General features: G+C 41.4%; 1 long non-coding RNA gene across 1 annotated transcript in view; it reads right to left on the bottom strand.

The window, feature by feature from the left end:
- Positions 1–24206, bottom strand: part of LOC133482740 (uncharacterized) — a 29983-nt gene extending 5777 nt beyond the window's left edge. The window contains exon 1 of the long non-coding RNA XR_009789916.1: positions 24074–24206. This is a non-coding gene — a long non-coding RNA (uncharacterized LOC133482740). The remainder of the gene's footprint in view (positions 1–24073) is intronic.
- Between the last annotated feature and the right edge of the window lie 387 nt (positions 24207–24593).

The following is a 24593-nucleotide window of genomic DNA, read 5'->3' as shown; positions in this document are numbered from 1 at the left end:
CCACTAGTTTGTCTTAAGTGTTTTAGCTAGCCTGTTGTGCATGAAATAAGATGTTGCAAAGAAGAAGGAAAAAAATGCAATAGCAACACTTTTGACACTGTAGTTTTCAGTTTTAAAGCCTTTATACAACCATATCAGTATTCCAACAGTTTAGAGATATAACAAAAGGCAAAATGTGAAGGATAATCCCCCAGCCTCCTTCACATCATATTTCATTTAAACCAACAGAGCATGAAACAGCTAGCTCGCCGATTGTCTGCTAGTTTCATTCTTCTAAAATCATTGGAGAAACACGTCAATATAAGCAGCAACCCGAATTAAATGTACACATTAATGGGGAGTGGCTGTTGTAAACTGACACTGGTCATGTGTAGACGCCATGAGATGTAACTTGTCCATGTGCCCGTGTTTGTGTGTGCCAGTGGTGAGAGAGACTGGCACACTGCACTGGCTGCTTATTAAAACACTGCATGCGCTGGGAGATACGTTTTCGTTTTTATCGCCATGAGATGTAACTTAATGCTAACTTTAGCTTGATACCCGTGGCTGCTAGCAAAATTATCTCCTATCTGAACACAAAAGTGATTTTAAACAGTGACACATTAGGACACCACCGTAAAATTTACTTTAGGATGAGGTCATGACATAGACTGGCTCTTTGGCAAGTCCTCTTCTTCTGTTGAGATTCTTCTTCTTCTTCTTCCTCTTCTCCTAATGTGGATTACAACTCCTTGTGGTACATGCGAACTCTACACAGGCGAGGCCGGATTTGAACCCAGGTCCTTAGAACTGTGAGGCAGATGTGCTAACCAGTCGCCCACTATACCGCCTGGATCTCAGTCTTATTGAAAGAATAGCTATATAGTAACTGCTATTAAAATAGCTGAAAAATGGGGATTTCGGCTTTGGAAAAATTATAGCGGACATGTTACTGAAACAAAGGGGCGATGATAGAGACAAAGTACAGATGAGGTTTCCTTCATTATTGGCCTCTCTCTCTCTCTGGCAGCTGTGGATGTCACCTATCAAAGCCTGTATAATGGTTTGATCTCTAATCCCCTCATTGAGATACAGACAACAGACTCCCTGCTAATGATCCCTGACAGCAGTCGCTCTCTCTCTCTCTCTAACTTAGTCACTCACACGCTCACATGCAAAGAAGACACACACCGCGATGACAGACATTTACAGAGGTGTTACGTGCAAAAGGAATGTCTGGTTTCCCCAGACATATCCAGCAGTGTTATGGGGATACCATGCAGGTTCCTTTCCAGCTCTGTTTCTCTCACATAAAGACACCCACAAACACTCACACAATACACACTGAATTATACTATTACAGAACTCCAGCACATTCCAGCTTTGTAACTGGATGTAAGCCCCTCTTACTTATAGTATTATATAGAAGAGTGGATTACAAAGACAGACAGAATGTATGCATATCCAACAGACACTATCTCATACCCTAAATAGCACTACAGAATAAGAAGAGTCCACTGTGGTATGAGAGACATGTAAAATTTCAGCCAGGAATCAGGTAGCTAACATCGCTCAAATCCCAAAAATAGTAATCAGCCACAATGCTCCAATATACTAGAGCAGTATATGGATGACTTTGGTCTCGTTGACATATGGAGGCTGAAAAACCGTACAAAAAGAGAATACACATTTTTCTCATCAGTTCACCGCTCTTTCTCAAGAATATATTTCTTTCTTTCAAACAATTCGGCAGCTCAGTGTGTGTGGGCGTGTGCGTCGATGTGTGAGTGAGACGGGACTGCGCAGGTGTCGGCCGACGGGACTGTGAAGGAGGAAGGAGTGCACGACGGTGCAAGTGTGTACAGTAGCAAGTGTAGTGATGGCAACCGGGGAAGAGTAGCGATTAGCGGAGGACCCGTTGACGTTGAATGTGCAGAGGAGCTAATAAAGCCATTAAAGCAGCAAATCGGTACTTTGTGCCTTTATTGTTGCCGCCACCCAGCTCAACTGTGCAACGAGAGAAGGGAGTTAACCCCTGCATCTCCCGACCACGGTCAGGCGACCGTAGCAGGAAAGGTTAACACTTCGTATAAAGAAACTAAAATACATTAAAATGAAAAAATAAGAGAGGTGAGAGGGTGAAAAAAGGAGGGCGAAAAAGGCAAAGATACTCCGAGCGCACACACACAGAGAAGCACTATGCACTAGCTAAGCAGAAACACTATGGTGCTGGGACAAAATGGCGGACGAGGCACGGGCGTCGTAAAGTTGAAACGTTGTAGGTCGAGTGCGTCGTAACTCGAGGACTTCCTGTAATGGCCAAAAATGTTTCATGAATTCAACAGGAATTCCGTCCGGGCCAGGGGGCCGTCCCGGTTACATATTTTTTAATGCGTTATGTAATTCTGTGACCGTTAAAGGAACATCAAGGCTGTCTTTAATTTGTGTATTAAGATCAAGATTATCTCGACAGCCCTCATAGCGAGACTTGAAAAGATATTTCCGTCTACTATGACCAGACAGGCTTCATTAAAGGTAGAAGTTCCACAAATGTCAGACGTCTGTTGAATTTAATAAGCATGTCACGGAGTAAAAATCTAAACGCACTTTTCATGTCACTTGACGCAGAGAAAGCTTTCGATAAAGTTAACTGGCCTTTCCTGTTTGCAGTACTTCACAAATTTGGCTTTGGAGATTCAATTATACATTGGATAGCAACATTATACAATTCGCCGAAAACGACAATCACCACAAATAGGATCACATCACAAAGTTTTCCATTACAAAGAGGAACCAAACAAGGATGTCCACTCTCACCAATGCTATTTGCAATATTTATCGAACCTCTTGCTGCCGCTATACGTCAGAATGCTAATGTTAAGGTTATCTGCTCACTATTGACAGAACACAAACTCAATCTATATGCTGATGATATTCTTCTTTACTTACAGGAACCGAAGTATTCTCTTCAGGCACTCTTCAATCTCATTAAAACATTTTCACAAATATCAGACTACTCTATTGACTGGACAAAATCAACAATGCTGCCAATAACAAAACTCATGGACTCTGCCGATCAAATCCCAGAGTACCCTATTCCTATAGGAAACATTAAGTTTTGGTGGTGTGGCAGGGCATGTGGGGCAGTGGGTGGGGTGGGGGTGCATGGCATTGGGTCCCTGTGGCCCCCACCGGGTGGCCAGTTGTCGGGGCGCCTCGGTGGGGCCGGCAGACTGCCCTGGGTCCCTCAGTGTGGGACGTGTCCCGTCCGCCGGGCTGCTCGCAGGTGGACCTACAGCCCCAGGCAACACTCATATTTAATGTTTCATTGTTATAGATAATGTAATGATTTACTTCTCTCATCCTGTTTACAATTAGTGCTTTGTCTTTTGTCTTTGTTTCTCTCTCCCTTCTAGAAACTTTGTTCTGTTCGACTGATGAAGTCTGATTCTCAATAAACCTCAATTATAATACCACAGCGGAAGCTTAAAAACTCCACTGTGACACAGTAAAACTGTTTTGGCATGAAAGGGATACAGATTTTCCATTCTGCTTGACCTAACAGCCGAACAGGACAAAAAAAAAACAAAAAAAGGTAGCTAACACTCGACAAAAACATGACGAAAAACGAAGGGCAGGGCAGGACAATTAGCAATAGCTCAGGAAAGCCTGGGGTAAATGAATGACATTATACTGTGGTGCATTGAGATAAGAGTTTATTTCCTTCTCTGACCACACTCCTAACTCAAAACCGTTGTACCTCAAATCATATTCCCCCATTAAAATGGATGGAAATTCCATTAACTCATTCCAGCCTTCCAAAAAAAACATTTTGCAGTGTGTTGTTTAAGAGCAACTTAGCACTTTATAATATTGTACTTTATAAAAACATATAATAATATAGCGTCACTGATGGTGTAGTGGTACACTCGCCTGACTTTGGTGCAGGCATCGTGGGTTCAGTTCCCACTCAGTGACGGTGTGAATGTGATTGCGAATGGTTGTCCGTGTCTATATGTGCCCTGTGACTGACTGGCGACCAGTTCAGGGTGTAGTCCGCCTTTCGCCCGAAGTCCGCTGGGATAGGCTCCAGCGTCCCGCGACCCTAACCAGGATAAGCGGTGTTGAAAATGGATGGATGGATGGATGGATATAATAATATAATACATCGAATGTAGAGAATTAAGCAGTTTTTGCAACCTGATTAATTCATTGCGGCTCCTTCTGGTGTATGCGACTTGGCCACCGGGGGGCAGAATAATACTGTCCTGCAGACACGAACTAAGAAGACTTTCACAACTACTGTAACTGTAACTGCAATAATATGAGTCGTTTTTCCATATGGGATAAAAATAATATGTGCTATGGCTATTGTTATATTCCTCATCTACATGTGTTGCTGCACATTTGTGCTCAAATATCTGTTGCTTAAATTATCAAAACACCACCACATATTTGTTACCCCATGTGTTAGCAGTATTTCCCATTATGTATTAGCATTAAGCTAGCAGACTTAAAGGCATAGTTATGTGTTATATATATATATATATATATATATATATATGTGAGGATATATATATGGGCGGCACGGTGGCCGACTGGTTAGAGCGTCAGCCTCACAGTTCTGAGGACCCGGGTTCAATCCCCGGCCCCGCCTGTGTGGAGTTTGCATGTTCTCCCCGTGCCTGCGTGGGTTTTCTCCGGGCACTCCGGTTTCCTCCCACATCCCAAAAACATGCATTAATTGGAGACTCTAAATTGCCCGTAGGCATGACTGTGAGTGCGAATGGTTGTTTGTTTCGATGTGCCCTGCGATTGGCTGGCAACCAGTTCAGGGTGTACCCCGCCTCCTGCCCGATGACAGCTGGGATAGGCTCCAGCACGCCCGCGACCCTAGTGAGGAGAAGCGGCTCGGAAAATGGATGGATGGATATATATATGTTATGTTTTAAATACACAACATGATATTCTCTTTGTTGTATGTTTAGTTTGACAGTAAACCTCAGCTGGAAGTGTCAATGAACAGCTTTAAGCCTCTTTTTATTCAGAATTGTTTTCTATCTGCCAAACTGCTGCTTGTTGTGAAGTGAGTTGAGAAGAGTTCACTGCGGACTTTACAGTGCTCGTATCTCAAATTTCTACTCGCAAGTCCAAGCAATCAGCCAATCGAAGGATGGCTCGTATCTCGAAAAACTCATAAGCCGGGTCAATTGTATCTCAAGGTGCCACTGAACTAACAAAACACGAAAAGCAAATCAGTGACCACTGTTTTTGTTTGTGTGTGTGTGTGTGTGTGTGTGCGTGTGTGTGTGCGTGTGTGTACGTGTGCGTGTGTGGTTCAGTGACCTAAACTCTTTGTTTATAATGGCAACTGCCCATGTTTATTATCATTTTGTTCAATATATATTGTGATATACAGTTTTCTAGGATGTGTCCTGCTTGGAACTGTCCTATATAATTTTGCTCAGCTCCAACTGGGCCATATGGTTGTCCTTGGGCTGGTTCTGTAGAACCAGACATAATCCAGAACTGCTGCACTCTAAAAAAAAAGATCCAGGAATATTTAACTGATCCATAATTCATGTGACTAAAACTGAGCAAGCCGGTGTTAGGCAACGGAAGGAGCTGTTAAGCTGTGCTGGAGACAGGCTATGACAAAAGAGACTTCTTGGCCTCGTAGCACCTCCAAGGCAGAATAAGGGGTGTTTCTCCTTGACAGAAGCATTGTTAGTTGTCTAATTGCGCTCATGCCAGATTTCATTTTCCAACAAAATATACAGGATGTTTAGTTCAAACTAATTAGATGACACACACATGGGCATTTTACTGAATATTTCTGCAAGCAACAGCTCTGCCTGGCAATAAGAGCTGACATTAAACGTGTGTATTTTGCATGTGCAGGTTACCATTATTCAGAGCACTTTCACTTTTTTTCAGAGCTGGAGAACCCAAGGGAAATGCAGGCACATGAACCTCTTTGCTATGACAGTCCTAACCACAGTGCCACTTACAAAATCTTTTTTTTACATTCAAATGAAATGTAAAGAAAACATCAAAACCTAGATGTCAAGCCAAATACGCACTGAAAAAGAAAATAGCAGTTGAGTTGGCGCCACCTTGTTTTCCTCAGTATTATGGGTAATGTGGCAGAAAACATAGGTAGAGAAAGTTTAATTTCAGGTGAAATAGGATAGGATAGGATTCATGCTCAAGTCAAGCCAATGAAAAGTGCAATAATTGATACTAAATGATACCAATTGATACTAAACTGAAGTGCTACTTATGAATTTGGCACACAAATTTGGAAAAAAGGCATAAACGCTAAGCATGCATAACTTTTTTTTGTTTCTTTTAACATTTGAGTATGCATGTTTTGTTAAAATTGATCTTTGTAATGCTTTTTTTACAGATCATGTGCCATGTAGGTAAATTTGTGTGCAGATTAATATCCACCATCAGATAGTTGTTTTATTTATTACATCACTCAAGGCTCGAAGACCTTTAAAGAGTTTTGGAATATGACATAACACAGGCATTTGCTTTTGTGACGTACTTTTTTTTTGTTTTTTGTTTTTATGGTCAGTGGCTTGGCGCAAGTGCACACTTTTGATATGCTGGCGACATACTGCCGCTGTATTCTACCATTGTAATTAATGACAGCATAATGAATTATAAAGTTTTCCATATGAAATTTGTGATTGAAGAAGATTTTGGGGGTGGCACGGTGGATGGCACGCATGTTCTCACCGTGCCTGCGTGGGTTTTCTCCGGGTACTCCGGTTTCCTCCCGCATCCCAAAAAAATGCATGGTAGATTAATTGAAGACTCTAAATATCCCGTAGGTGTGAATGTGAGTGTGATTGGTTGTTGGTTTGTATGTGCCCTGCGATTGGCTGGCAACCAGTTCAGGGTGTACCCCGCCTCCTGCCCGATGATAGCTGGGATAGGCTCCAGTAGTCCCGCGACCCTTGTGAGGATAAGCGGCTCAGAAAATGGATGGATGGATGGACGGGGGCCTTATAATGCGGCGCGCCTTATGTGTGCACCGAGTTCCAAAATCACTAAATGTTGTTGTGTGATGAGCGCTCCGCTTGACTGACTGGGAGCATTTCCTGCCGACACGCTGCTTATACAGAGGAAAAGCGGATGTGGCTGAGGACAGCATGTGGCCGTTAAAGGGGGAAGGGTGCGCGTGACATAGGATGCTAAAGGCACGCCCCCAGTAGGTATATAGCGCCAAGTCAAGAAGACGAAGCTGAGTTTCCACGGAAACAAGGCGAGGTGGCCCGAGTTGGAAGACCAACTCGAGCAATGGATTAATGAGCAAAGAACAGCCGGGAGAAGCATCTCAAGTCACCATTCGACTGAGTGCAATAACTCTTGCCATGTGCAGCAAGTGAGGAAGCTTGCCATCATTCTGGGAGGCTTGACTAAGGAAATCCAACCGCTGGACATCGGTGTAAACAGGGCGTTCAAAGTGAAGTTGCGAGCAGCGTGGGAGCGATGGATGACAGATGGTGAACATAGCTTTACTAAGACTAGGAGGCAGCGCTGGACGAGTTACGCCACAATTTGTGAATGGATTGTGGATGCTTGGGCTAACGTGTCGGCTTGTACAAGCCGACACGTTCGAGCTTTAGTAAAAGCCGGCATCATTTCTGAGGAGCAACGGCAACGAGACCGACTCTGACAATGACGAGAGGGAACCTGCCGTGTTTGATGGAGAACTTGCCCAGCTGTTCATTTCGGATGCAGAAGATCAGGACTTTGATCGATTTGTGGATGAGGATTGATCAAAAAATAACGTGAGTACATTGTTAAATACTTCAATAAAGTACAACCGAACTCAGTTTTGCTCCCACTGCCTTTTTAAAAACATTGTTTTAGCATGCATGCATGCTACCATATGTTTTAAGCTAGCATATGTTTTACCATGCCTTCACCCAATAATACGGTGCGCCTTATGTATGTGTTAAATACAGAAATAGACCTCGTAACTGAGACTGCGCCTTTTAATACGGTGCGCCTTATGGTCGTGAAAATACGGTACACTGTGTAGGAGAGTATTTAATGTGTGTGCAAATTGGTGGGGTCATGTTTTGAGCACTGCAATGTGCAATGTACGCACCTTAAATACACAACATATATTACATACACTGAATTACAGTGCATTGTATTACACATCCCTGATATCCATACATCTTGAATTTGAAAAAATTCGAAATATATATATTTTTTTAGTTTTTAGTGTCTCGTGTGAATACCATGCTCCTAAGTACTACTGCAGATATATTATGTCTGCTGCAAGTCACATGTAATTGTTTTCATATTAAACTCCTGATGGAAACCCCTGGCAGTATTGTTGCTATATCAGAGCAAGAATGCAAGAAAAACCTGTTTTTCATTAATGTACCCTCATCCTCAGACTTGTTTTTTGTTGGACTTTTCTCTAATATATATTCAAGGAGAAAGAAGGAACAGGTAACGACATGTGACAACAATATGTTACGTTCAATAACTCTAGCCTCTGTTGAAGTGTAATGCATAGCTGGCTGCAGGTTTCCACTTAAAAGTGGTGGGTGGTGCATTTCGGAGGTGGGTCTTCACTCAGCAGCCAAATCTCAATCTCAGGCCAGACCGCCCCCCACCCAGTTGACGAATGAGAAAGTTCGCACAGCACCAAAGACCGTTTATGAATGTACTTGGACAGGGATAACTTGCAATCGAACATTTTGTCTGGTGGCCACCGAGGCTGGTGATCAAACTCTATCTTCCATTACAACATTCAACTCTGTCACGAGCCTACCAGGTTAAGTAATGAAAGTATGATGACAGTGTTTAAAATTAGCATAAAACGGTGCCAGACGCCTGTGGTACACTGGCATTATTTTTGCGGCAGTGCGCAGTAGATTTGCGACACTGCAGTCGGAATCCTTTTCAAAGGCAATTAAAAAGGTGAAAATGAAACTGCACACATGCAGCCTGACACGGTTGCAGTTCCTACTGATGTATTTTTAATAAACCAGACTTACTCAAGTCAAATGTGTCGCTGAATCTCTACACTACAGCAGTTCGCAATCATTATTTATCTAAAAATATGACAAAAACTTATACAATATCACAAACACGGTACATATCGCATGCAAAATTAATGTGGCGAATAATCTTGGGAACCCCTGTGTTGTTTGTTTAGAAAAGATTTATATTCTCGGCAAATAGTGAGTTTTTAAGAGTAAGACTGAATAAGTCCAAGTCTCAGAAAAAGATCACACACACAGAGTTGAGAACTGGATTTTATCACTGAGATAAAATTGTAAGAGTTAATTTATTGCCAATCACGTTTCCTTTTGAATCTTTGTTATCTAAAGAGCTGGTTATTTCACACAAATGAAGAGTGCAGTGAAAGAGATTAGTGGTTTAAGATCAATGATCGGTTTCAGACAAAAGCAAGGCCCTCTTTATGGAGCTTTATTTAACAGCCCTAGGAATACGGTGAAAATATCATATTGATGTTAAATTGAGTTCAGTTACTGCATGTCTTGAAAAAATAAACTAGATAGAGAAAAGATCTTATTTTGAATTTCACATTGCCGCGGCTCACCTCTCAGTATCTCTGATGGTGTGTACCTTGTACCAAAGTCTTTCAGAGCAAACGAAAAGGACATGAGAGAAGAATGTTTGAGTTGTTGTCTCCACCAAGCACAAAAAAACACAAGCAAGGAGTTCTGTTTTTATAGCTACTGTATTTGGTGGTTAGGTACTTTGTTTGTTAATTGTTAGTGAGTTAGCGGAATACCACGCATAAGTGTTCCACAAATAAGATAAAAATGAAGCAATTTATTTATACTTTTCACCGATATGTTAATTTTACAATGGGACCAAGTGGGGCTGACCCACCCAATCCAGCAGTACAGGTACTTCGACCTATTGGACTAGAGTGGAACAATACCACCCAGATTGTCATAAATAGTCAGTCAAATGAGTCAGCCAGGCTGGGAGGAGGAAGAGGAAGAACAACTAGCTCGACAGGGCCAATCAGAGAAAGAGGTACTGTATATACCACTTTCAAAATACTGTAGAGAGATGTTGGGTGAATCATAGGCTGGACAAATTTTGAGTGAAGTGAATTTTAATGAATTTAAATGAATTCCCATAGTGTATTTACTTGCATATAATTGTTTGAACAGATGAACGTGGCACCTTCAGGCATCTGGAAATTGCACCCAAGGATGAACCAGATCCACAATTGTCTTTATGATAGCAGGATTTCTATCATGATGCCACATCATCAGCAGGCTCAAACCTACCTGTCTCACAACGCTCTAATCCCAGCTCACAGGAAGGTCAACACTTGGGGTCGCATGTCCCAACAAGGCAATCAATATTTAGTGCAGGCTGACTGTTCAATACAGATGAGTGCGAGCAGAATTCGGTTGGGTTCCTGGCAACATTTGAGCCATATGCTATTGGAGTTCTTTGTGTCACCCATCAATTTGATTGATGAGATGGTTGGCTGGTGCGGAACATATACTATTACTACTCCTATTATTATTATTGAAATAAACTTATGTTTTAAAATGTTAATGGGAGAGTACAAGGTTTATGTGCTTTGCGCAGCAAGACATGTCATCCCTGGAATTATTTGTGTTTAACTTTGCATTTAATTCCTTGAATTTTGTACAAGCTCAGTACAACCAACATCAATCCTACCCGACTGAAGATCACAGTTCAACTGCAGACAGTTTGTCTCTGCTGCCAGAACTCTGCCTCCCTTTAAACTCCTGTGATGCAGCCACTGACCCAATTCTTGCAACAAACTGGCAAGCAGTCATATGCACTGCTGTATCTGCATATTTAGCAGGAAGGAGTATAAGGGAGAAGAGAGGAAAAAGAAACCCAATGCCCTGTCTCATAGATTCGATTTATTGGCATAATGTATGAGTTTTTGACAGCCGTAAACTAGGGCTGAACATGAACTTCTGTGTGAGTCCTCCCATTCTTCTAGATCAGGGGTTCCTAAGCAGGATGCTCACATTAAGGGATGCAAAAACTCGCTTTGGCAGTTTTCTAAATGTTTTTTTTTTCCATAAAAACACACCACAAATGATTGTTATTAGACAGCTTTAGCACCACAAATGTAAATCGATCTTTTTACAGCCATCACTGTATGTTATACATGTACAGTATGTTTATCCAGCCATCTATTTTCTATACCTCTTATATCCTCATCAATGTTGCGGTTGACCTGCAGACTATCTCAGCAGACTGGGCGTGTTTATTTAATGTTTTGAAATGCACAAGATGATGTCCTCCAGAACTTCCAGTGGTGCACATATTGTATACAATGTTCTACTCTACATGATGGAAAATTATATGCTTATCAGGTTAATTCAAAACTCTAAATTGTACATTGGCGTGAGTGTGAATGGTTGTCTCTCTATATGAACTGTGTAATTGACTGATGATCGGCTCCACCTCACACGTGACCTGAATAAGGACAAGCTGACATAGGAAATGGATCTGTATATGGATTTATGTTTCTGTAATTTTTTCAAACACCTACAGTATGTAGAACCACGTTAACCAAAAATGATATTTCAAAGCCATTCTCAAATGTATACAGAGCCCACTCACCCCCGATTTGACATGGGGGAAAAAAGTATATTTTTGGCAACCAATTCGAATTTTGTGGCCACCAATTAGTATTTTGTGCACACGTTTATCTATATTGTGGTCACAATTAAAAAATCTCCCCCCATGCCATGTCTGCGGTTCTTTACAAATGTACTATTTTCAAAAAAAAAAATGACAAAAAACGGCAAACCACATTTTTTTCTTGATTAAGACATGAAATTACAGTTATTCAATTATATTTATGAACAGAAAATGTTATTTTAGTGGTTCAATGTTATGCTTGATTAATTTCTAACGTCACAGAAAATACCAGTGAGCTGATCAAAATGTGTGCACAAGTGGTAAAACAACTTAAATAACTGAAATTCCTTATTCCTGTTAAAAATGGTAAAATATCAAGAGCTCACTGAAATTAAGTCTGCAGTAGAATATTTTGATGCTGCATGGTTATGATGTTAAACATTGTGTGTATAATGGTTTCCTGTTCTTCACAGCTTCAAATAAGCATGAACATTTTTATTCCAATTCACTTAAAATTAGCCATTTAAAGCATTTACTTTTAATTACTTCTACTTAAAAGACAATACACTATATATGAGTGTAATTATTTTCCATCCATATGCTATGTGTGTGTGTGTGTGCATGTGTCTATCAATGTGTACTTCCATACGTCCCTGTGCACAGCAGGGGGGCTGCATTTCGGTCTCACAGCAACAACTGCTGCAGGCCAACTGTGTGTCTGCTTCACAGTAGGTCACAGCCCATCATCACACCCTGCACACAACCAAGTTGTGTGCAATGTAATGTTGTGTGGTGAACCAGCACTTCCTCTTTTCTCACAGGACACTGAACGTATGTGTACGAGTGTGTGTTTGCTGTAAGTGCTGAGGCGAGACCAGAGAGTGAAAAATGGCTGGTAAACTCCAAGGCTGCAAAGTGAGCACCATTGTAAAATTTCTGGGCCACGTGCAAGTGTTTGTGTGTCTGGTTTGCGGCTCAAGCAGGGTCGGATGGGAATTATTGTCTACTCTCCCAACACCTTGATGCTTGTCACATGCATTCATCACCTCCCTGTCATTCTTTTATTTCTCCTACTGGTGGCATTCAGTCTCTCTTGCCCCACGTGGATTTGCTGCCCACTTAATATTTTTCCCTATTTTAAAACCCTTGAGGATATAATAATTTGCTCAGCTCTGCGGAACAAGGCATTGCTGGAGATGTACATGATGAAAGGAGATGCATGGAGCCCTCAGACTTATCAGTAACAGTGGAAATAAAGTTAAAGTGTATTTTCTGAGCTCTTCAGTCACTCATATAAGTATCAAACATGTAATGATAAATTGCTTGTATTTTTACTCCACTGCTGCTAACGGTGTATTTGTATGTTGTTGTTGTTGGTGTTCTGATCATTCTTGTTGTGAGTACTAAAATTGTCTTCAATACATGATAATGCTCAATTTAATGCAATAATTGAGCAGTTCATTTAGGGTTTCCTGTATACTATTTAAACTATTTTATGTTTTTGTTCAGTTTCCAATTAAATTAGAGAAATTGGGAATTGATGGACTTTAAATAAATTTAAAAAAAACATTGACAAAAGGTTTTTATTATGAGCAAAAACGTTTGGGCTAGTTTGCTAGCTTCCAGGAAGGAGGGCACACAATTGGTAGCTAGTATTTGTGCCATTCAAGGCTTGCATTAATGCATGCGCTTCAAAATTACTCACAGAGACACACTTAGACATACGCCATTTATAAACACACACAAGCACACCGGAATATACGGATACTATCTCGAAATAGAACAGGGAACTCTATTTTACTTTAATTCACCGAACATACAGAGGCATGCACAAACCTGCTTTGTTGGCTTGTCTGTGTACGCACTTACTTAAATGTAAACACACATGAAACTGGATACACTGCTGATGCAGTTCACACAAAGCAATACAAAATCAACACACACACACACACACACACACACACATGCATTTCCAGAGGCCCTAAAATGCAGTATTTTCCCTGTTTTGTCTGCAGTTTAGTGGAATTTGTGCTGAAATAACTTCAAAGGCTTTCAAGGAGCGGGGCGACGGGGTAATTAGGACTGTGGAGCTGCTGGAGAGAGCAGATGAATGTAAGTTAGAAGGATCCTCTCAGCCACAATGCATGGATAGAACGAGAAGAGGGAAAGGACTTCATGATAACACTTGAACACACACACACATTAATCAATCAAAAAGATTGGTGGTGTGATAGCTCTCCATGGGAGAGGTCATTTTGGCCCTGCATTTTACTCCTAGTTGTAAACATGATGCCGGATGTATGGACAAAACCACTTGCACGGCTGAATACTTGAAGTCCGACAATCAAGGAATGACAGATGTCAATGCTAAGCAGGCATTATATGCATATCTCTCTGTCACTCTCACACTGAAACGTGTACGTGTATGTCCCAATGGTAACGGTGAAAACAGTTTGCGTGTCTGCTCGACTGCGATCTCAAGAGCTCACCAGCTAATGCATTGCTATTTATAGCCCCTAAACTGTCAAGAGTGTACCTTATCGCCACCTGTGCAAATAGAGTGAGATAACTAAATGCTAATGTCAACAGAATGAAATGCAGTGCCGGTTTAACCTCTCGTGCCATAGTTTCCACACGTACGAATGTGTTTGTTTAAAACTACTGCCAAGAATTCAGTTTGCAATGAAATAAACCTTAAGGAAATGCAGTGACAATTCAGTAGAAAAGTCAATCAGTGTGTGTGTGTGTGTGTGTGTGTGTCGTGTGTGATCTGTACACCAAAGGGGTGGTAGTGCCCTCTGTCGACGGAGCTAGGTTTAACAGCTTTCGATCACAGAGAGAGACACACTTCTGCAAACTACTATTATACCACACACACACAGACACACACGGACAGGTGGCATCATTTGGGTGAGACGGTGAGTCTGGCTCCGAGGAAGTCAGTGTCTGTTGTCATATTTAGAAAACAGACACAAACACCTACACACACTCACAACAGACAGATACACACATATGCAACTGCGATGTGACATCACTAAAAGCCCAACAACCTCTCTGCCCCCAGTGTGACATTTCTCACCTTGCCAATTGAGGTGATCCCTAGGATGTTTGACCACCAGACTAAAGAGAATGCAGCTATTCAAACCCCAAGCTTTTATTCTGTTGTTGCTCTGATCCGCATTCCCCCCCCCCCCCCCCCCCCCCCCCCCCGTTTCCCTATCCAGAACATTCTGCAGACATTAGTTCCTGGCTGACAGCGGAAGTGATAAGCAGTCTGAGCTTGTCAGAGTCAGGCCCAGAGGTGGAAGTTTGCATTCTGTTAAATATCCCAATGTCGTATTTTAGCCCCTTCCCCAGCCTTTCCTCCAACCCCCACTTTATACCTGTCACTCTGTCTCACTTGCATCAAATATCAAAGGTTCCGCTGTTCACTTTTTTAAATCACATCCTCTCCATCCCTCATTGTTGCTTTCTTCTTCCTCTCTTTTTGGCTCTTTTCTACCTTGGTTCTGTTTTACTCCTCTTTCTCTTTTTCTCTTTGATGTCAAGGCACCGCTGACAGAGCCACCCTCCTTGAATACTGATGGAGTTTGAAATGAGTGTGTGTGTGTGTGTGTGCGTGTTTATTTGTGTGTGTATCAGCGATACAAAGAACAAGAGAGGGCACATTCAAGCATTCATGGTGCATGTAATATTTGTTAAATGACACTCTAAAGAGTTCATATCATTAATTTAATGGAACTTTTTATTTCCTTATCCATCAATGCTTTTTTCCCACCATTTTCCTGATCAGGGTCATTGATGACGTGGATCCTATCCTCGCTTTCTTTGGGCCAGGGGCAATCTAACAGCAAATTAAAGTGGCTTCAGTGAAGGCCTGGCAACGCATCTCCAGGATGGAAGCTCAGGATTTGGTCCACAAGCTCCAGATTTCAGGCTGTCATTGGTTTCAAAGGATTTTCAATAAAGTAATCCAAATGTGGGGTTACATTGACAACTGTTACTTTGTCCAAATACCTTTCAGCCCCTGAAAATGGAGATGTATTACAACAAATCCATTAAAACTGTCATGTCCAAATAATTCTGTTCCTTGCCAAGATCTAAATCATGGCTTCCCAAGTTTTGTATGCATTTCCCTCCAAACCTTTATATGACGTTTATATAAGTTTTATTTGCTAGTGGTCAATGTTATTATAAGTAGACCATGACAAACACATGGATTGAATGGGTAAGATCTGACTCTAATTCAGTTAGCCTTTTTTTCCTTTTCTTTTTCATTGATTTGATCGCATCTCACCAGGCTCATCAAATAGTGGAAAATAGTGTAAGCCTGAAAACAACTGATTGCATAGTGCCTGCACAGCATTTAGAGGCAGCTGTTTATATTAAAGTTAGCAAAATGTGGAAGGATCTTGCTGAGTATGTTGGACCTTTAGATTTCCCATAAGTGTTGCAGGAAGCACACGATGAATATAAGACTTAAAGTCAGTCTTTGTCAGAGAATATACTCCCTGGTCACTTCATAAGGTACAGCTGCACAATCAATAAATGTAATAACTGTGTTTGTAGTCTGCAGGTGCGTTGCATCACACCTCAGCATGATGAAGCGTAGTTCACAATCACAATAATAAACATTTGGTTAAATGAACTATTTTCAAAATTAAACTGAGAGCTGACAGTTGTGGCTAGGGAGCATGTGCGTTGAACTTGATATTATCTTGGTATTCCTGCCACATATTTGGAACATTTGCTGCAGTCTCTCCTACTGAATGTGGAGCTTTGCTGATTGTTTAATTGAAAGTCTATATATATAAATAAATATGCTTTTAAAATCAGTCTTATGACCATTCACCGGGTATGTTGGAGATGATTGTGCAAGACGTGCGTTGTAACTACATCCAACATTCCTTCCCAAGAGGCAAATTCTTGAGTGGACTTGGACAGACCATAGGTGAGATTTTTCATTGTTACACATATCTTTTTATATGCATTTGACACTAGATGCTGTGTTGATTTCTAACCAACTTCTTTGGGATTCAATGATCTTTTTTTTTTTTTTTTTTTGTACTTTACCTTATTTTCTTTTCTGTCCTATTGATTTCCCTCTTTTGTTTGCTTTTATCACATTTTGACTTACTTTCCTCTGTGGAGATTGCAAAGTATTGGATGTTAGTGTTGTTACAGCCTGGTAAGTTAAATCTGATTTCTTTTCCATTATCACTACCTGTTCCCCCCCCCCCCCCCCCCCCCCCCTTTCCCACAAACGACGCGTAGGCCGCTAGGCTCAGCGCCACAACCGATGCCAGTCTTTGTTGCTCTTCCAGGTGGGTGATTTATGCTTGGCACTGTGCCCCGCAGCACCACTGAGCCACTGTCGTCTTTCTTCTGCCAACCTTGGCCTCTGATGGGAAATAAATCCTTCTCAGACACCGCCGCCAACAGCCGCGAACAAACTTTTTGTCCGTTCTTGTTTTCTTTACTTGGAAACATGAAACCCTCTCTGTTTCCCATTACCGGCAACTTTGGATTGATTTCATTCATAGTCTTTGCTAATTTCTTTTCTTTTTTATAGTTATTAATATTATTATTATTATTATTATTATGTCATTCAAACACTTGCATTGTAACCATAAATTTCACTTTGTGAGGAAGACAAGGGTCCAAAATGAGAGAAAGAGAAGGGATTTTCAGAAAGAGCAACCAACGGATGAATGTAATGACTTCAATCTGGCCTAATACTTCCTTTTCCACCAGACTTGTAAGCTGAACACACACTCTGTTTCTAATTGCTCCCATACGTAGCTGTCTCTCACACACACAAAATACATATATAAATGCATGCACGCAGACACACACACTTAATGACAGACTGAGCAATCTCTGAGTTTCATCTGTAGTGTCAAGATGAGCGAAGTCCTTGCACTTAGATGAGTTTGTGAAGCTCTTTTCTACCAACCACAAAATCGCAGAATACAGCTGTTGCAAGATACTGTAATGGGTAATGTATGTTTGCCGGAGTTCAATATATTGGTATTTCAGTATGTCTAACTTCTTTTTTAATGTGCCATTATGATTAAAAGGCTGTTATGCAGTTTGTCTGTTTAACTGATAGAAAATACACTCATAGGGCACTATTTGTATAAATCTGGCACAGCAGGTGGCGCAACTGTGCGCCAGGGGAAGTTTAGACAGGTGCTGGTAATTTCGTAGACTAGCACATACCAGCAGATCCAAGAATGTGTGGGCTGCGCCACTGTGGATGTGTCTAAAGGCCACTTTATTCGCCGCCAATGAAAGCAGCTCCTTTCATTCCCTTTAAATGTGGGGCCATAACAGTCTTGATGGAGAGATTGCTGTGGAAAAGGACGAAGTGATCCATGCATGACTGAAGCATTGTCACTGTCTTGGCCGGTGTGGCAACAGACAACGTGAGTACCCCTATTAAATACATAATGAGCTGGTGATAACCGCTGGCAACTTAAATACTGTATGTCCACGGACCTCATGTATCTATCCCTACTCCTGATTTTTCATGTGCCCCAACTATAGCGGCGTGTTGCCCAGTGGCATAATTTAGGATGTTAAATGGTAGTAATAATAATGTGCTCAATGAATTAATTTCTACAATGATTCATAGGGGTTGTTGCTTGCTGTTCACATATTTATGAACGGAATACATCTGACATCCACCAAACATGTCAGCGAAGCTCAGAACTTGTCTGCCTGTGCCGTAATCAAATTCGTAAAAATCGCGTTCAACCAATAGTCTGCCTACTGCACCGGACTGAGACATGGTCCCAGCAGGCGTAAGTTTAGACTGACCTTCTGCCACCAAATTGTCACTCTGCCAGGCGCATGTCCAAGTACACCCCCTCGCTGTACTGGAATGCCCAACTTGTCCCAGACCAGTCTGCCAAATTGGCAAACCCCTTATTGTTGCACGAAAAATCAAGATATGCCAGTTTTTACGCTCCACTGCAGATGCGCCAACTATAAAGATAGAGCTCATAGTGTTTCTGAGCTAAAAATGTGCTGCCTGAATAGTAGTAAGAAGGTTAGTAATCTTTTATTTAGTAAGCGTGTTACCTTAATTTCAAGAAACTGATACATTGAATGTGTATTTGATAATACCACTGCTGCCTGAGTTACAGTGTATAGGTGAATTTATTATTCCCTCATTTATTTTTATACATTATGTGCTACTCCAAAATGAGCGCTGGTCTCACCCAGTTCCACACCATAGAATATTCTCTGGCTCTCCCCCTGTATGGCCACAAACTTGTACAAAAACGCACTCTCCGGGTGATGCAATATGGTGATACAAAATGCATATGGATATAAATAATGGACATGATGAGGAGTGTTTCTCCATTAAGCCTTTCAGCCAGAAAAGCCAGACATAGGGGTATTCTTGTAAGAGCATCAGAAAGTTAGGAATAATAAAACCTATGAAAAAGTTAACAGACATGGTCAATAAAGTTGAGAAAAAAAAGCATGTGTGTGCGTGAGTCTGTGTGTATGCGGGGGTAGTTGTTGGGTGGATTTGTGTACGGTGTGTGTATCTATGATAAAAGTGTTCCTCGGTGTCTTTGGCAATCGACCAGTGCGGTGCAGTTCCAGTGATGGATACCACCGCAATAATCGCTCTTCCAAAGCCTTCGGTTTATCTCACACATACTTTGCTTCACTCTCACTCATTCATTCATCTTTCTCTCGCTTTCCTTTTTCACCCCCACGCTCTATCTTTCACTCCACTTTTTGGCCCTCCCAACACTGCAGCACACAAAGAGAGACAAATCAGTGTGAATAAAATTAGATTGGAAGGCCGCAGTGGTGCAGGTTAACTAACTGATTCCACAGTGACTCTAGTGATGAAGTTCCTAACATAATCATCTTGGCACGCATAAAGAAAAACTGCATTCAGTGGTTGCGGAGTTGTTCTTCTGAAGGAGATACATCTTTGAGGTAGTGGTGAGTTGAGTCCAGAGACCAGTGCCAGTGTTACACACAATCTGCATAGGCCAACACCCTGGCTTTTTAATGGCCTTCTGTTTATGTTGACTTTATGCAGTGACATAGCTGAATTAAAAATAGAAAATCCAGTAGACATGACAAGATTTTAGTCAGTGTATCACCATGACTCAATAAGCAGGATTTTTTTTTTTTTTTTTTTCCCCCAATGGAAGAAAGTTGAATGACTCAAAACTGTGTTTTCCCTTCATCAAGAATCTCACCACCCTGGACATTAGTTTGACACACAAATATGAAAAATTACAAAAGAGAACAGTGAATAAGCATTCAGAAATCCTACAATGAATGTGGGCTCTGACATTGACAGTAGTTTCCTTGAACCAAAACAGCACTTTTAAAAGAAAACAAATGGGGGGGAAAAAATAAATTGCATTGCAAGTTGCATTTGTAGAATCCATCCATCCATCCATTTTCTGTACCGCTTCTCCTCATTAGGGTCACGGGCGTACTGGAACCTATCCCAGCTAACTTCGGGCGAGAGGCGGGGTACATCCTGAACTGCCAGCCAATCGTAGGGCACATATAAACAAACAACCATTTGCACACACATTCACACCTACGGGCAATTTAGAGTCTTCAAATAACCTGTCATGCATGTTTTTGGGATGTGGGAGGTAACCGGAGCACCCGGAGAAAACCCACGCATGCAAACTCCACATAGGCGAGACCAGGTTAGAACCAGGGTCCTCAGAACTGTGAGGCAGATGTGCGAACCGTATGGGTAGCCAAAAGCTGAATTGCAATGTGCTTGTTTACGGATTGGGAGTGTGGCAAGCTGTGGCCCGCCGGCCTTGAGTTTGACACGTTTCCCAAAGGCTTTGGATGTTGTGGGGCTGTCTTGGTATACACACCACTGCAACATCATGTGGTTATCAGGGACAGTGATTTGAAATAGTAGACCAGGGTGGTAGAAAGAAGGGTGCCTTCACACGCCTCAGCCTACCTGGTAAGGTCTATTTGGATGTTCTGGAGAGGATGGTTCGTCGGCAAGTCAAACCTCAGATTTAGGAGGAGCGGTGTAGTTTTCGTCCCAGCTGTGGACAATGGACCAGCTCTACACCCTAAGCAAGGTCCTTGAGGGAGAAGGCATTTGACGCGTCACTTGGGGAGTCCTGTGGTGGGTGCGCTGGGAGAATGGGTTACCTGAACCACTAATATGGACCGTTCGGTCCCTGTTCAACCAGTGTCAGTGTTTGGCCTGCATTGCCAGCAGTAAATCACATTCGTTTCTGGTGAGGGGTGGGCTCCACCAAGGTTTCAGCTTGTCACCGATTTGGTTCATAACCTTTATAGACAGAATATCTAAATGCAGTGGCGGTGAGAAGGGTGAGGCTGACCCAGGACACATTGGAGGGAAAATGTCTCCCGGCTAGCAAGACCTGGAAGAACTGGTCATAATGGCTGGAGGGAGGGAGGTCTGGCCTTTTTCTGTTTCGGCTGCTGCCCATGCAATCCGACTCCGGATCAGCAAGAGAAGACGAATGGATGATATTATCACTTTGTAAAACACATGCTTTACTTTTATTTCTAAAGACCTCTTTCCCTTGAGTATTTCAGGTTGGAAACTTACATACTGTATGTATATTATTCTTAAGTTTCTGTTGTCTCTGAACAGTATATCATGCACAGGACACCATTCTATTACAGTACCAACTACAGTCATACAGTAGATAAAAGTGGAGTAAGATGTGACTTTCTGTCTGTGATGGGTCAATTGAGTATTGTCAAATACATCCAAGATAAGCACAATACTGTATATATACACAAACGGCAAGCTAAAAGTACAGTGTTGTAAATACAGATAAAAAAGTGCAGATGAATTAATTTTCCCTTGTTATTGCTGCAGTCATAATTTCAGTTCGGAACAGTAATCAACTGAACTGAATTTAATGTAAATATTGTTTTAGTGTTGACTATTTCAGCTCCAAATACAACACATGCAACTCATAACAGATGTTTGTGACAAATTACGAGTAAACACTATGATCGTGTACCTTAACAGCATTGTCAATATTCTCCAATAAGCACATTGCTCCTAACGATACACCAAGGTTCTTTTGCACATCCGTAACACAAAGGCCCATAGTTTTTGCAGGACCCCCGGTGTGAACTGGAGGTACATGCTGACAGGCTAGATATCGAGAGGGTGGGAGGAGTAGGACAGGACAGCGGGTGTCACGGCAGAGGGTCTCCTCTGATCTCCTATAATCCCCTATTTTGTTTTGGACCCACTCAAAATCTCTTGCTTGTCCAAATACACACTTCTGTTGCTATCTGTCTCTCATGACACCTTCCCCCCTCCTCACTGTTTCTCCCTCGGATTTTCTCCCCTCTCCCTCATCCTTCTACTCCAAGACCCCATAGAGGGCCTGTCACCAGCAAAGTTTTCATTCTTTCATTTTTTTTAACCTCCTCTGTTTTCCAAAGTAAAAGGCTCATTGAGTGGTGGGGGAAATCAGTGTGTGTAGAATGTGGTTGTTTTTGCTCTTGCCTGTAGAACCTTAATGACCAAAGTTCCACTCTGCCCAGCTGTCTCCACACTGCATCAGCATTTCATCCGCACAAAGGCTACAGGACCACCCCAAAGGTACCCTCTTACAAACACATGGACATACACACATTCACCAGGTAATTATGAACCATTGCTGAGAACAGGAAAGCAGTTATCCTTTCCTTGCCCCCACCTCTCTAACTTTACTTCTTTGCTCCCTCCAGTCTATTCCCAAGGTTGTGTGCAGAAGTATGTAACCATTTGGATTTTTTAGTTAACTTTGTAAGTTATGACAATAAGGGTAGGCTGAGCATCACCTTAAAGAGCTGAGTGAGCAGATAAGCCACGATACACCTCAAGGATATGAAAGAGAAATCTGGAAATCTAATCAACCTCGAGCAACTCCTTTCACGCGCAAAGTAAGTGCACCACATGGGGTGCAAAACAACAGAAAAATAAGGTTGAAAAACACACCACAGTGATATTTCCTTCCTCCTGAATAACAGTCACGGTGTACATCCGCCTAATTGTAAAACACTGAGCAGTGTGCAGGATAACTGTTTACTCACAGCAAATATTTTAACAGAAAAATAGACAAACAATTATTATTATATTAGGCTAATTTTAAATATAGTGCAATTACCATCATTTTTCAGTTTGGATTAAACCGTTTACTGTTAAGTATTAAACGTTGAATTTTGTTGTCATCATTCCCATGGTATTTAGTCTAATGTGTTGTGGCGTGTGGGCAGAGAGCGTGAGCCAGAGAAGTAGTGAGAGTGTGAAGAAGTGAAAACCACAACCAGGGTGTGTTTCCTCTCATTCCTACAGTGGGGGGGAAATGGGGCTTTCACCCCAAAGTCCTGGTATCCCTGCACTTCAACCCTCAAGTAGCAACCAGAGCTCCCCTGAGCTCCCAATTACACTCTGGAGTCATGAGCAGGTCCTTTAAAAGCTAGAATTGTGTATATTGTCAAATCAAAATGTTGCTTGAAATCATATTCTGAAATGTACTTAATTAGAAATAGCACTATTCTATTTGTGTATGTCATAGCCTGATGGAAAAAAAACATTTTTAATTGTTAGATTGTTGTTGTTAAATTCATACTGTATGTATGCCAGTTTATTGATGAAAATTAATTGAATTACACATTTTTATTTATTTTGTCAAATATTTTAGATTAAATGGAATGATGTTATTACAATGCCGCTAATTAAAATACTATTCTATATGTTTGGTATTTTAAATTAAACATGCTTGGTTGATTGGTGATGTTTAATTTTTGTCTTCTCTCTGTCTCTCTCTTGAGATTGCAGCCTGGCACGTACCCCAAAAGATGCATGTTTTACAGTGACTTATGACCATAAAATAGGGCAAATGTTGCCATATGCACTTCCAAAACAACAATAGAAACATCTGCAACTTACCGCAAGATGTTTTCTCACGTTAGAAGTGGGCTGATATATCGTTTGAACAGACGCAAGACTACACTCCATCATAAAGCTGTTGTTTTTCGTAGTTTGTAAAGTAAACACTTTTCCCCCCCCAAAAAAAATGTGTCACTTTAACTGGCCCGCGAATGCTTTGTATGCGGTGATGTGACTGCCTTGTGCAGTCTGATTGGTGACTTGGAGTCAAAGGACACAAGTGATCACATTGGCTTGGCGCAACAGCACCCTAAGCGGAAGTCGAAGATGAAGTCTCAAAAATAGATCGCGCACACAATAATGAATACATAAACGTAGCGAGTGGCATGTCGAGCATTGTAACGGTGTAAAAGTATTGATTCTTCTTAACATAAATACTCAAGTAAAAGTAAAAAGTATGTTGCATTCAAACTACTCTGACAAGTACAATTTATCCAAAATGTTACTTGAGTAAACATAATGGAGTAAAAGTAACACGTTACTACCCACCTCTGGAGATGTCTCCACATTCTCTGAATCCTTTGATTATATTATGGACCGTAGATGATGAAATCCTTAAATTGTTGTTAAACTGTTGGACTATTTGCTCACGCAGTTTGTTCACAAAGTGGTGAGGCTCACCCCATCCTTGCTTGTGAAAAACTGAGCCTTTCGGGGGTGCTCCTTTTATACCCAATCATGACATTCAGCTGTTTCCAATGACCCTGTACATCTGTGGAATATTCCAAACAGGTGTTTTTCCTCAACTCCTCAGCATTCCTCAACTTTTCCGGTCTTTGTTGCTCGGTCCCAGTTTTTTTGGAACATGCTGCAGGCATCAAACTCAAAATGAGAAAATATTTGAAAAAAACAACAACAAAAACAATATCGTTCTTCAGTTTGAACATTAAATATCTTGTCTTTGTAGTGATATTGAATTGAATATATGTTGAAAGGTATTTGCAAATCATTTCATTCTGTGTTTAAGTTTCACACAGCGTTCGAACTTCACTGGAGTTGGGGGTTTGTA

Source organism: Phyllopteryx taeniolatus, chromosome 8, assembly GCF_024500385.1.
Source record: "Phyllopteryx taeniolatus isolate TA_2022b chromosome 8, UOR_Ptae_1.2, whole genome shotgun sequence".
NCBI lineage: Eukaryota > Metazoa > Chordata > Actinopteri > Syngnathiformes > Syngnathidae > Phyllopteryx > Phyllopteryx taeniolatus.
Note: the sequence above shows the minus strand (reverse complement) of the source record. Positions and strands in the feature narration are given on the sequence as shown.